This window comes from Podarcis cretensis (genome assembly GCF_951804945.1).
Source record: "Podarcis cretensis genome assembly, chromosome: 2".
NCBI classification, from domain to species: Eukaryota; Metazoa; Chordata; class Lepidosauria; order Squamata; family Lacertidae; genus Podarcis; species Podarcis cretensis.
Window position 1 is genome coordinate 41,375,586 of NC_137171.1, and position 13,391 is coordinate 41,388,976.

Consider the following 13,391-nt stretch of genomic DNA (forward strand, 5'->3'; position numbering starts at 1 on the left):
TATAGGGATTGGGGGAGGATTGCCATGTTGTTGGTGTTTAGTCGTTTAGTCATGTCCGACTCTTCGTGATCCCATGGACCAGAGCATGCCAGGCACTCCTGTCTTCCACTGCCTCCCGCAGTTTGGTCAAACTCATGCTGGTAGCTTCGAGAACACTGTCCAACCATCTTGTCCTCTGTTGTCCCCTTCTCCTTGTGCCCTCAATCTTTCCCAACACCAGGGTCTTTTCCAGTGAATCTTCTCTTCTCATGAGGTGGCCAAAGTACTGGAGCCTCAGCTTCAGGATCTGTCCTTCCAGTGAGCACTCAGGGCTGATTTCCTTAAGAATGGATAGGTTTGATCTTCTTGCAGTCCATGGGACTCTCAAGACAGTCTCCTCCAGCACCATAATTCAAAAGCATCGATTCTTTGGCGATCAGCCTTTTTTATGGTCCGGCTCTCACTTCCATACATCACTACTGGGAAAACCATAGCTTTAACTATAAGGACCTTTCTCGGCAAGGTGATGTCTCTGCTTTTTAAGATGCTGTCTAGGGATTGGGGCAGGATTGCCATGTGGCTCTCCGAACTTTTCTGGATCCCAGCTTGCATCATTCTTGGTCATTGGCTTTGCTGGCTGCAGTTTATGCAAGTTGGGAGTCCAACATGGGGGGTGGGTGGGGGTGGCATGGGTTCCTCACCCCACTGTTGTCCTTCACAGGCTAATAGTTTGAGCCAAAGCATCTAGTCTAGCCTCCTCTATGTAGTATTTCCTTTCCTTGGCAGGAAGATTTTCATGTTGGCCACTTTCAAGCAAGCCCACCCCTACACGCATTCTTTCAGTGTGGCTCAGTCACGTGGAGAAACTATAACAGGTGCCCTCCTGGATTCTAGAATCATCTGAGGCTATTCCCATAGCATTTAAAGCACACCCTCTGCATAGAATCCTGGGAACTGTAGTTTTTTTACAGATGCTGGGAAATGCAGCTTTGTGAAGTGTAAACTATAGATCTCAGGATTCTTGTGCCATTTGTGTGTGTGCTTTAAATGTACGGTGTATGCGCAGCCTCACTCTTTGAAAAACGGGGAAATATTTGCTGCTTCTTTGTTCTCCCTATCGCTTGGATGCCAACTTTGCATATTTCTAAGGATAGGTTTGCTTAGAGAAGGGCTATGTTTTATGCAAATCTATTTCTGCAGAAAAATGCCATTCGTGGTTCTGCGGATATTGTGGGGCCAAGGAAATCAATGGGAAAAGAAGAAGCCAAGAGAGTCAATAGTCATGCCACGTGAGTACCAAGAACAAATGATGAATTTGTATGTCTAGAGTTACTTATACTGGTCTCAAATGTGGCTGGGGTGGTCAAGTGAAAAAACGGGATGGGACTCCCGCACCTGCCATGCTTGGGCAGAAGAAGTGTGTTTAAGAGGTATAGCTTGTCCTGAGAGAGGCTGAAATTCTCTCTTCTGCACCACTATTGAAAGGTCTGCAAGGCTTATTTCCCCCCACCCACTCTCCTTTTAAGTCCTTCTGAAAGAAGTGGGGCAAATTAGTCATGACTAACTGCTTTCGTTAATTTCAGTGGGACCTAGTTCATTACTAGCTTTAGCTGGATCGGTGCCATTTGATCATTATCTTAAAGACAGTCTTGTTAACTTCATAAGCTTTGCTTACATTTGCAAATAAAAGTGTTAGTAGGAAATGAAAACTCAAAACCAGCTTTAGTATTCAGGTGGAATTTGTATGTATATATGTGTGTGTGCACTGTATATATCTCCTTAAGAAGGAGTCTCCTTAAGAAGGAATCTCCTTAATGAAAGAAGGAATTGCTTAAAAGGAATTGATTTCAGACTTTTTTATGGGAGTGCATATTGCTTTGAACAATTCTTTGTAGAGGTGTGGAAGCTAATTCTGTTGCTGAGTTGTTTTTTCCTGGGGGATTACAGACACAGCCCAGATCATACCATGCCAATTCTATAGCTCAGCTTAAGGATAGATGCCACCTTGTTTACATCTTTTGTCACTGACAATTGCAGCAAGCTCCCAGCCAGTGCACATGGCCCGGAAAACCACCTTCCTTCTTGTTCTGCACTTCCTTCCTCCCAGCATGAAGCCCCCAGAGCCTACGGCCATGTTCGGTAATCCCCTTCGGCTGGCAACCTGCCAAGGAGTAATTCCCTTGAGCCGACTTGTGGGTTATGGTGAGCAGACCATGCAAAGCTCTGCAGCTAGCAGTGCTGTACATTCAGGACATGACTTCACAACTCACAGAACTGCATGCTTTCTAGAAGCTACACGTTGCACAGGTTGAAGAATTAAGGGAAGTTCCTCTGCTGCTGCTGCACACCACACAAGAGAAACACATGCAGACTGAATCAGATATTTTGGGACCTGGCACCAGTGATATTGTTAGGGAGTGGCCCTGAAAGCCCAAAAGCTGACCCCAGATCTCCAGCCTGCTCCCCCCCCCCCCCGTTTTAAAACTCCCCTTCTTTCTTTACCCTATACATTTGTGCAAATCTTCCATGGTCTGTGCCCGGAGTCCTTTAAGCACCTAGCAACATTCATCCTCAATGTGGCTCAAGTGCAAGCAATGCAGATCAGAAGCATGATATGCAGTGGTGCAGTGGAGTAGAGACGAAACACCACTACTTATTTCGCAGTAGGGACTATGACACCATCTCCTGTGGTGCTATTTGCCAATCCTCCACATGCCATGCTGAATAAACAAACTTTGCTCAGAGAGAGTGAGCGAGCCACTAAATAAGCTAAGCAGAGGAAGAGGTAGGTTACATTGAACAAGCATGGCTAAGGGTTAGTCTGCCATTTTTATTTTGAAAAATTCCAAAAGCTTCAGGCTGGATGTTGAACAGGGTGGGAGGGGGAGGGAGAAAAAAAGTAATGATATCTGCATTGTTCACAGGAACATAAAAGAGCTCCCCTTGATCAGATCAAAGGCCCATCAAGCCCAGCATCTTTCAATTTTTTAAAAATGCATATTTAACAAGGAAAAGAAGAAATAAAATTAAAGAACAGAGTGTGCGAACAGAAAATAATAATAATAATGAAGCAATACTAACAATGACCGTAGACCACATTAGTACACAGATCTTAAATGAAACATTAGCTAATATAAGCCTTGCAGATATCCACACAAGATTGATGCCCATATGAAATATGTTTGAATGTTGCCAGAGCAGTGAGGTCCTCAGACTATTGCGTAGCAAGACAGTGGGTAGTCATCCTTCCAGGATCAACGTACAGTATCTTAGTCACCATAAGGGCTTACACAATCCATGTAAGAAGAGCCCTCATTGATCAAATCAAAGGCCCCTGTAGTCCAGCACTCTGTTCTCACAGCAGCCAACAAGCTATAAGTGAGCACAACAGCACCCTCTCCTCCTGCTCATGATTCCCACCTACTGGTCTTCAGAAGCCTACTGTCTCCGCTGCTGGGGGCTGTAGATAGCCAGTCTCACTAGAAGCCATTGCCTTATTCTTCATTCCACATATTTGTCTTACCCTCTTTTAAAGCTGTCCAAGGTGGTGACCACATCCATAGCACAAGATCATCTTTGCATTGGAATGACATGCCTCCTCCCTCCTTCTCTGACTTGGGGGCATGACCCTTCAGTTTGAGGCAGGGCACACACACACACACACTGTACCTTTAAAGCACATCCTTTCCCCTTGAAGAATTCTGGGCCCTGTAGTTTGACCCCCTCACAGGGTAAGTGTTCCCAGCAACACTTCACCATAGAATCACAGAACTGTAGAGCTGGAAGGAACCCCCAGCAGGGTCAACTAGTCCAACCCCCTGGCATGAAAACTACAGTACCCAGAATTCTTTGAGGGGGAAAGGTAGAGTGTGTAGCAACTGAGAGAGCATCGTGCAATCTTACGGCACCAAACCAAAAGCTCAAATGATTTCCGGTGTCGTCAAGGGACATTTGTCCCGGATTTACGCATAAGCTAAACAAGCTATAGCTTAGGGCCCCACTCTCTTGGGGGCCCCCAAAAAAATTAAGGCAAAAAAATGGATGTACATTTCCAAAATACAAGATAAAAAATAAATAAAATAAAACCTACATACAGCAACAGTGTTTTGTTTTGTGTTGTGTAGGTTGCTAGGATGTAAGTAATGGGCCCCGCCTGCTCTCCTGCTTGCTAAAATATCACTGGTTTCCTCAGAGCCTAGGACTTGCCAATCAGAAGGCCGGCAGTTCGAATCCCCATGACGGGGTGAGCTCCCGTTGCTCGGTCCCTGCTCCTGCCAACCTAGCAGTTCGAAAGCACGTCAAAGTGCAAGTAGATAAATAGGTACCACTCCGGCGGGAAGGTAAATGGTGTTTCCGTGCGCTGCTCTGGTTTGCCAGAAGCGGCTTAGTCATGCTGGCCACATGACCCGGAAGCTGACCGCCGGCTCCCTCGGCCAATAAAGTGAGATGAGTGCTGCAACCCCAGAGTCGGCCACCACTGGACCTAATGGTCAGGGCTCCCTTTACCTTTACATCCCTCACAGTAAAGAAAGAATTCAGTTCAGGGCTGTTATTTTGGGTGGCAAACTCCTGTTTGTGGTCCCTTTACCTTCCTCATGGACTGGTTGCATGGCAACATGTGCAAATGGCTTTAGATACCGATTAGGTCCATAAATTACCACATAGCATATATTCAACACAAAAACCAGCGACAATTTGTTGTTGACAAAGGACCGCTGGACATTCAAAGGGCGCCATTACCTTCAGTAGCTTAGGGCCTCATCAAACCTATGGGCTGCAGCGCTACCGACCAAGCAGAGAGGTCGACCCCAGCGGACTCAGCGGGGCTGACCTCCGAGTCAAGCGCGCCTCAGCCTGCGGCGACCAGCAGCCTTCTTCAGAAGAAGGCCGGGCGCTACACCCTCTGACATTTTGAAACCAGCGGCGGGGAAGGAGGAAGTAAAGGGCGGGTTTACTTGGTCGGGGGAAGGCGGCGGAGATAGCGACCGAGTCGGTCAACAAACAGCGCCTCGCGCCTCAGCCCCCCGGCCGCTCTGAGGGCGCCGGGCTCGCTTCCTCCGCCCGCCACCTGGCCGCCCGGGGAAGGGGCGGGGCCAGCCCGGGGCGGCCGCTTCGCGCCTCTTCTTCCCTCAGCTGAGCTCGACGCCTGCAGAGAGTTGCTCGCGGCGGGACAGCCATGGCGAGGACTTGAAGCGCCGCCGCCGCCGCCGCCGCTGCTGCTGCTGGGCTGCCGCCGAGGATGGGCGAGACGCAGGGAGGAGGCGCCCAGAGCAGGTCGGTCGTCGTGGCAGCCCTGAGCTCGCGGCTGCTCCAAAGTGGCGGGAGGGCGCGTCCCGGTGTCTCTCGGCTTGGTTGGGAGGGGGCCGGGGTGGGGGGGGGGGGCGCGCGCGTTTGGCTGTCTCCGAGGCGGACTGAGAAGCCCGGCGGCTGTCAGTGGAGCTTCATCCTGACTGAGGTCGCCCGGGCAAGGCGTCTCCGTTTCAGAAACGCGTCCTGTTGGTTCGGGGCCACACGGATGCCGCCTCTGCCTTGGGAAGGGAGCGCAGAGGCCATCGAGTCGAGCCCCGGTTCGGTGAGGAAATCTTGCAACATCCTTGGTCCTCCTCCAGACTTCTGCTCTCTCTGTGTGATTTTTTTTTTTTTTTTTAAGGGTATAAAATGAATAATTTCACCGGTGAGCGTTGCCTCGTACCATTTCTTGGAAGTGAATAACGGGGAATGGATGGGGGGCGGCGGCGGCGGCGGAGATCTGCTTGCCCGCTTCGTCGTGCTTCCCTGCGAACCCAATAGAGGACTTGCTTCTCACGGGTTGGGGAGGGGGAACGGGTCAGGGTCAGGGTGTGAATCCTGCACCAGTTCAATCCAGTTTCTGGGTCAAGAAACGCGGGCATGGATAAATCTTGCGCATTGAGTCTACGGGAACAACTTTTTTTTTAAAAAAATATACATTTCGCACCATTTTGCTGTTTACTGCTTTGCATCGTTTTATTCCGGTTAGGGAGGAAGGAGCTATTCAAGGCACGGAGGGCGTCCTCCCCACAACTACCGGAACTCTTTTTTCAGCCCCTCCCCTTCTGAGATTTCTGAAGGTAGTTTGCTGCAAACTTTGCGAGCTCACCTACCGTCCGTAAGGACTAGAAACTTGTAAGCGCCTCTTTTTAAAAGAAAGATCCTAGAGAAACTGAATCTTGTTCCCAGAACCAGAATCCAAGTTTTCCCCTTCTGCACTCTGCAGAATTACAGCCCTGATGAGAGCCCAGCAAACTATATACAGCACTTCCTTCAGTTTCCTCTTCTAGCTCTCAGCCTCTTCTCCCCCCCCCCCCGCCCATGTGTTGCAAAATCAACTTGGGGCATATTTTGTGGGGGGGGGGAATCCTAAATGCATTGCTTCCCTAAAATGTAACCAAATGTGTATTTATTTGTCAGCAGAGGTGCAAGGAAAAATATGGAAGGTTCAGGCTACTTCATACTCTGCATTTTGTACACACTAGACTTTTAAAGCACACCCACCCCTGGAGAATCCTGGGAACTGTAGTTTAAGGGTGTTGGGAATTATAGCTCTGTGAGTGGCAAACTACAGTTGCCAAGATTATTTTCTGCTGGGAAGGGAAGTACTTTGAATGTGCTTTAAAGGTATAGTATGTATACATCTTCTAGAACTGTGATTGGTGTGGATGTGTACTTTCTCATCTGGGGTGAAGGACCACCTGGTTATTTCCTCTTTCCATTATACCAGGAACTGATGTCCCACCAAATGCCACTGGGCTACAACTCAGGGGATCCCTGACAATGGGCTGTGCTGGCTAGGGCAGATTGGAATTGGAGTCCAACAGTATCTGAATAGCCACACAGGTTCTCCACACACCTGCGTTATATGCCTCAGGAAGTTGGTGCAGGTGGTGACTTCCAGTGTGGCACTAACAGTGCAATCCTATGCATGTCTACTCAGGTGCGAGACTCATAGTTTGTCACTTGGGCTTACTCCAGGTGTGTGTATCTGTTGGTTCCTAACAGTGTAGTTTGGTTTACTTTCAGATAAGTGGGTTAAGGATTGCACTTTTAAGTCCCCTAACCTCACTTTGGCAATTATTTATTATTGAGGGAGTATATGATCACATTGCTTATTCCCAGGATGATGGACATGTCTGAAAAAATAACATGATGTGGCCTTTGAAGAATCCGATGGTATTCAATGTTAGCGCATGCTTGTATCTGCATGGTAAAAAGATAATGACTTCTTTACTTTGTAGAGATGTTGATTATGTTTCTTATATTTGTCCCCCCTCTGCCCTCACTTCACCATAAGGTGCTGTGTGTGTGTGTGTTTGCAGTGTGATAATAATTATTAATATGGGAAGTGGCCTTGCCAATTTAGTCAATTGGTTGGTGTAAAAATACAGAAGCACTCTTGAATGTGTATTGCATTAGCCATTCTGTTCCTGGGTGCCCAGAGCTTGGTTTGCTCTTGCAGCTTGCTTAAGAGGTTGTGAAATGCAGTGTTGTTTTCTGGTCACAAGTGCTTTGTCTAAATTCCACATTCATTGTCTTCCACTGTTAGCCTGCCCATTCCCCTCAGCTCCTTATCTTGTTTTATCAATCCTCCTCCACAGCTCAGTTGTTTGACTAATTTGAAACATAATCAAATGATCATTGGTGGGTTGTAAACCACATAGATACCTGACCTTAAATTCCAGGAGGGGTGCAATCCCCCCCAAGACTTTGCTTCTAGTTTTTACTGCCTAACTCTTGAGGAGTTCACATTCTTATCCTGAGATACAGCTTGCTTTGCTCGTTTAAATACTGTATTTTATTGTTCATTTGAAATATCAGTCAGGGTCATGCCTTCAAACTTCTTTTCATGTAGCCATGGCAAGGATACTTTATTATTATTACTGTTATTCTAGATCATCTTGTATCCACTGACCTGCCCAGTTTTGGAATGTGACACCAACAAAGGATCTATTTGCAACATTGAGGCTACAAAGCTATGCATTCTTTCTCTGGATGTAAGTCCCACTGAACACAGTAGGACTTACTTCCAAGTAAACATGGACAGGCTTGTGCTGCATAGGTATTAACTAGAAGTGAAATGCATTTAAGAAACAAACACTTAACAACAGTTTTAGATGCTACAGTGTGAAGGTTCTTCTCCACTGAGGCTTGCTTGGTACAAGAGCTACTACTTTCTAGTGGAAGGCTTTGACCTTTCACTACTCCTAGGCATTCGGTGGTATGTGATGGGCTACATTTGGTGTGAATTGGTTTAATGCTGGTGATGTCTTACAGGTATCTCTTTATTTTTGGTGTTGCATATTTTATTGTTATGGTTGTCAATTTCTTTTTGTGAGTTGACCTAGAACTAATTTTGTGTAAGGGGCCTACACAATCAAAATCATGTTAAATAAACGATACAGAGTCAAGCTTTGAATTTGGGCTTCCTTGTTTAAGGCGTTTGCCATTTCAAACGCTTTCAAACGCTATCCTTTTTTTAAAAAAAACAAACAAACAAACCAATACTAGTTTCAATTACAGTGTGGCTTTATATGAAGCTTTGGTATCACAGAGGAGGCTGTGAGTTTCTGTAGTAGCTAAAAGTGGAGCTTTCATTAAGAAACGAGAACTCGGGAGGGTCCGCTGCTTTCATAATGAGACAGTTTTCTACACTGCCATTATGGTGCTGAAGAACCCAGCTGCCAACTGCTACTTTGGTAGCACAATTCTCCCTCCACCCCCACTTCACCACTTCTAGTGTCCACTATGAAGCTTTGTTGATAAAACACATGTTTTGCTCCCCCCTCCATCCCCCCTCCCCGTTTAGCAAATAGAAAATGTACAGAATACCCTTGGAAGTCAATGAATGAAATCAATTTTCTAATGCTTTTTAGAGCCTTAATTTTGTTTGCTTTTTGCAATACATATGTTTCCCCTGTAAGTAAAGAAGAACGTGGACGGGGGTTGGGGGTTGGGGGGTTACGGGACGAACATCCACTATCTCTAAATGAAAATAGTTTTGAAGTCCAAAGAAAGGCTTAAGTCTCGAGGGAGTCAAAGCTGTACATACCCTTCTGAGAACAGTCATGGGAACAAAAGCTTCATTCATTTTAGAGTTGAGTTGGATGAACATATGAGGTGTGTTGATTTATGTCCTACTCTTGACTACCTTGAGCTCTAGTGAGTGTTGGAAAACCTCTTACAATTTTTACCTAAATGAGTGCACAAGCTAAACGATTGCCCATATGAAGCAGAAAAAGTGGTCTTAAAGCAAGAGAATCTTAACATGAGGCTGACACTCCGCACAAAGTTGTCTCCTCCTGGTTTCCAGTGCCTCATCTGCCATTTATCTTTCTCTCTCCTCCCCCAGCCATACATGAAACTGTACATTCATGTTGGATCCCTCTTCCCCAAATGCTCCATGCTGCAGTCACTTTGTTTGTCAAAAGTCTGCAGACTTTGTGTTGCAGGGGGAATTGATCTAATTGGCTGCTCACTCACAGCACGGTTTTCTCTTTGGATGTTTATTTCTCCTTCCTTACCTCTTTATCTCAGAATCATAGAGTTAGAAGGGACCACGAGGATAATCTAATCCAGCCCCCTGCAATGCAGGAATCTTTTGTCCAAGGTGGGGCTTGAACTCATAATCCTGAGATTAAAAGTCTCATGCTCTGCAAGCTGAGCTATCTCCCACCACTCCTGAACCATCTAGTCTGTGCCCTTGAATTGAATCTGGCTGCCTGAATACAGCAGGCATCTTATGCATGCAACTTGGGGGCAGGTCCATCACTATGGGACTTAACTGTGGGGAAACCTCGTGGGAAGGAGGATGTCACTGGACATCGGCAATGTCCTCTACTCACCTGCTTGTCCTATATATTTAAGAACAAAAACCAATGGAGCAAAAAATTGCAGAGCACTGCTACAGATGTTTGTGTACATTGTCACTTCTGCTCTATCACATCTTCATTTTGTAAACTGTCAATTATGACTTTCAAGTTACGGTGTTATAAATCTTTCAAAATGCCTCCCATTGTTTTTACTTGATGTTGACTGTTCCCTTGAGGAGTTATTCCAAGTCACCAGCATAGTATATCTATTTAGATTGTATCCTGGATCTGGAACTTTGTGTAAACAAAACAAGCATCCTTCCAGGTGCCACTTCCTTCTATTTCCTCCATTGTTTTTAGCCATCTGCATTCATGAAACATGTTGGCTGTTTTTTTTAAAAAAACAGTTCACATGTATTGATGCAATAGTTTGCCTTGTACTCCTGGTGTTTGTCGATTCATAGGAGAGCAGATCTGGGATTTACACTGGCCAGGCTCCAGACCCTGGCCCAAGATATTTTCCTACCTGAGGTGAAGCAACAAACATTCTCACATCCTAAAATCAAGGTGCAGAGTCTCCAAAACTGTTCAAGGTATTTTGGCACCTGAGACAGAATATCCCACAATTGGCTCCCTCTTTCCCTGAGAGCAGAAATGAAAAAAATTACCTCTTCTGTACTATAGGTTTAAAGCAGAAGCATACCATTTTAAATAGTCATGGCTTTCACCAAATAATCCTGGGAAGTGCAGTTTGTTAATAATAATAACAGCAACAACAATAATTTTATTATATATACCCCTCCTATATGGCTGGGTTTCCCCAGCCACTCTGGGTGGTTTACAGCATATAAAAAAACATAATAAAAACATTAAGGGTGCTGAAAGTTCTTAGGAAACCCCCTAATAAATGACAGTTCCCAGGAATTTGCAGGGAAACCTTGACTGATTAAAGTGGTACGATACTGCTTTAAATGTATAGTGCAGATGGGGTCAATAACAATTCACTGGGTTATTGTTATTATTATTATTATTTGCTTCAAATCAGTTGCCTTGCTCTGTCTAATGGTAGAGTTGTCCCTGATGGGTCTACAATATGATAAAATGCAGTAGTGCACTATATAAATCACGTCTTGAGGCAAGAAACATTTTTTGTCTTTTTTGTGCCACTAAACAAGGGCACATGCTCATGTCCTGCTACCTTCAAAAGAGCCAACAGTGAACAACACCCTGAAGAGGAAAATTATTTGCAAGACATCTGCTGCCTGATACTGTTGTACAGCTTTTATTCTCCTATTTTTCCCCAGTCAGTGATGAACAGCAATCTTGTGGGGCTACTAAATTGGGGCCTCATTGCAAAGAGAAAAGGCTAGATCACCTTCTTCCTCCGGACATTATGCAGGGTGTAGAGAAAGTGGATAGGGAAAAGGTTTCCCCCCCACCTCTGATAAGGCTAGAACTTGGCAGTGGCAGACTTCAGACTTAAAAATTTCAGTAGTGTTCTGTGCAATGGTGCTAAAATTTGGTGCTCCCCTTCCTTTTGCTTTCAATTGTTAGTCATTGTTGCAGTGCCCCCTATGGTGCCCTCTCGGCTCAATGACCACCAGAACTGGTTGTGCTTCCCTAAATCTGCCTCTAAACTCAGGTCCATCCAATGTTGGAAGGTTCAGCTACAGCAGGGTGGAAAAACTTTGCCTGAAACCCCAATAGCTTCTGCAAACCAGCACTGAGCTAGACAGACCAGTGATCTGGCTGCTTATTATACAGCTTCCTATGACCAGGAATAGCTGTGGCTCTTCAGATGTTGTTGGACTATAACACTTCATCATCTGAGTCCAATAGCACACGGAGAGCTGGTGGTTAGCCAGCCCCATCTAGTTCTTTAGCTAATCCCCATTGCCACGCTTCTCCTCACAGTATCTGCTAATACATGGAGGCATGAGATGCAGGCTGTGTAATAAAACACTGCAATGTTTTTGCCCATGCTTGATAATTGTGTTGCTCACAAGGGTTGAGAATGGTGAACTGGACCAGACTCATTCCTTTGCATTGGTAGAAATGTTTAAATCTTTAAGTAGCTGGACTTTCATCTTCTTTTGCAGAGTTGTGGAAATGACCTGCCAGCCAATAGGTTTGAGGTAGAATAGTAGTTAATAGTTGAGCTATATAGGTCAAACTTTAGGCTTTCTACCTAGAGGTTCATGCAAAGTTCAAGAACCAAGAGGAGTGGATGCTGATTAGAAGAGGCAAGACAGCAGGGTAAAGCCAGTGAAGGTAGGGTTGCTACTAACATAGAAGAACGGAGGTGAAGAAATGCAGTGGAAGAGAGCAGGAGGGGAGGCAACCTTGAACTTAATCCTAAGTGGTGCTCCAGATTTAAGTGATGTGCAAGTGTTCTTTGGCTGATTGGGAACAGTGACCACAGTACTGTCAAATTCAACACATTATATGCAGGTGAGCAATTGCCAAGAAAGACCAACACAGTCACATTTGACTTCTAAAGAGGAAACTTCCCCCAAATGAGGGGATTGATAAAAAGAAAGTTGAAAGGGTGAGTGATTTGGCTCTCCAGTTAATACATCGTTCTGATCTAAATATTTTTTTAATGTGAACTTTTCCATACAAGTGTCACATCCACACCGTGCATTTAAAGCATTCTTATACCACTTTCACAGTCAGGAGCACTGTAGGAATTATTAAGGGTGCTTGGATTTGTAGGTCTGCAAGGTCAGATTGTAAGTCTGCAAGGTCAGTATGCAGGATTCTTGCAGAAGCCTGACAGTTAAAGAGGCATAAGAGTGCTTTAAATGTATGGTGTAGCTATAACAAAGAACAATTATATCTTGTTATTTGATTATTCATATTGACAGCTAAATATCCCTTAGCCGAGTATTGCTCAGGGACGCAGTACCTCAAGGACTGCCTTTTCCTATATGAACCTACCCAGACTCTGAGATCATTTTCTGAGGCCCTCCTTCGTGTGCCTCCTCCTTGAGAGGTCTGGAGGGTGGCAACACATGAACAGGCCGTCTCTGCAGTGGCTCCCCATCTGTGGCATGCTCTCCCCAGGGAAGTTCGCCTGGCGCCTTCATCTTTAGGTGCCAGGCAAAAATGTTCTTTTTTAACTAGGCCTTTGGTTGATCTGATGGACATCCTATACCCTTTTAAAATTTGGCTCTTTTTTTGGGGGGGGGTTATTGGGTTGTTGTTTTTATTTTGATTTTATATGTTGTGGTGATCTTTTCTGTGAGCCACCCTGAGACCTCCGGGTATAGGGTGGTATATAAATTCAATTAATAATAATAATAATAATAATAATAATAATAATAATAATAACAACTCACTTTGTAAAGCTGGGAGAAGTTGTTGTAAACTACCATAATAGAAGCTCTGCTACCAGAATGCAGACTGCAATTGAGGCAAGGTAGCACTAGGAATGAGAGAATGCCAGTGTGGTTAATGAACGAATTCCACATTAGGGACCATTAGGAAATGATTTTTTAAAATAAAAAACTTATAATATCTTAAAGACTTAGTATAAATATATAAATATAAGTGCAATATATGCACTTGGAATACTGTCTTAAGTTA

The 13,391-nt window shown here is 45.0% G+C and overlaps 1 protein-coding gene across 2 annotated transcripts in view; it reads left to right on the forward strand.

Moving 5' to 3' along the window:
• The first annotated feature begins 5,101 nt into the window (after positions 1-5,101).
• Positions 5,102-13,391, forward strand: part of PIK3R5 (phosphoinositide-3-kinase regulatory subunit 5) — a 51,232-nt gene continuing 42,942 nt past the window's right edge. The window contains exon 1 of one of the 2 annotated variants that reach the window (XM_079965973.1): positions 5,102-5,253. The gene's annotated coding sequence lies outside the window, so the exon portion shown is untranslated. Of the gene's footprint in view, positions 5,254-5,530; positions 5,552-13,391 lie in introns of those variants that run through there. The other variant, XM_079965976.1, reaches the window with a different exon arrangement.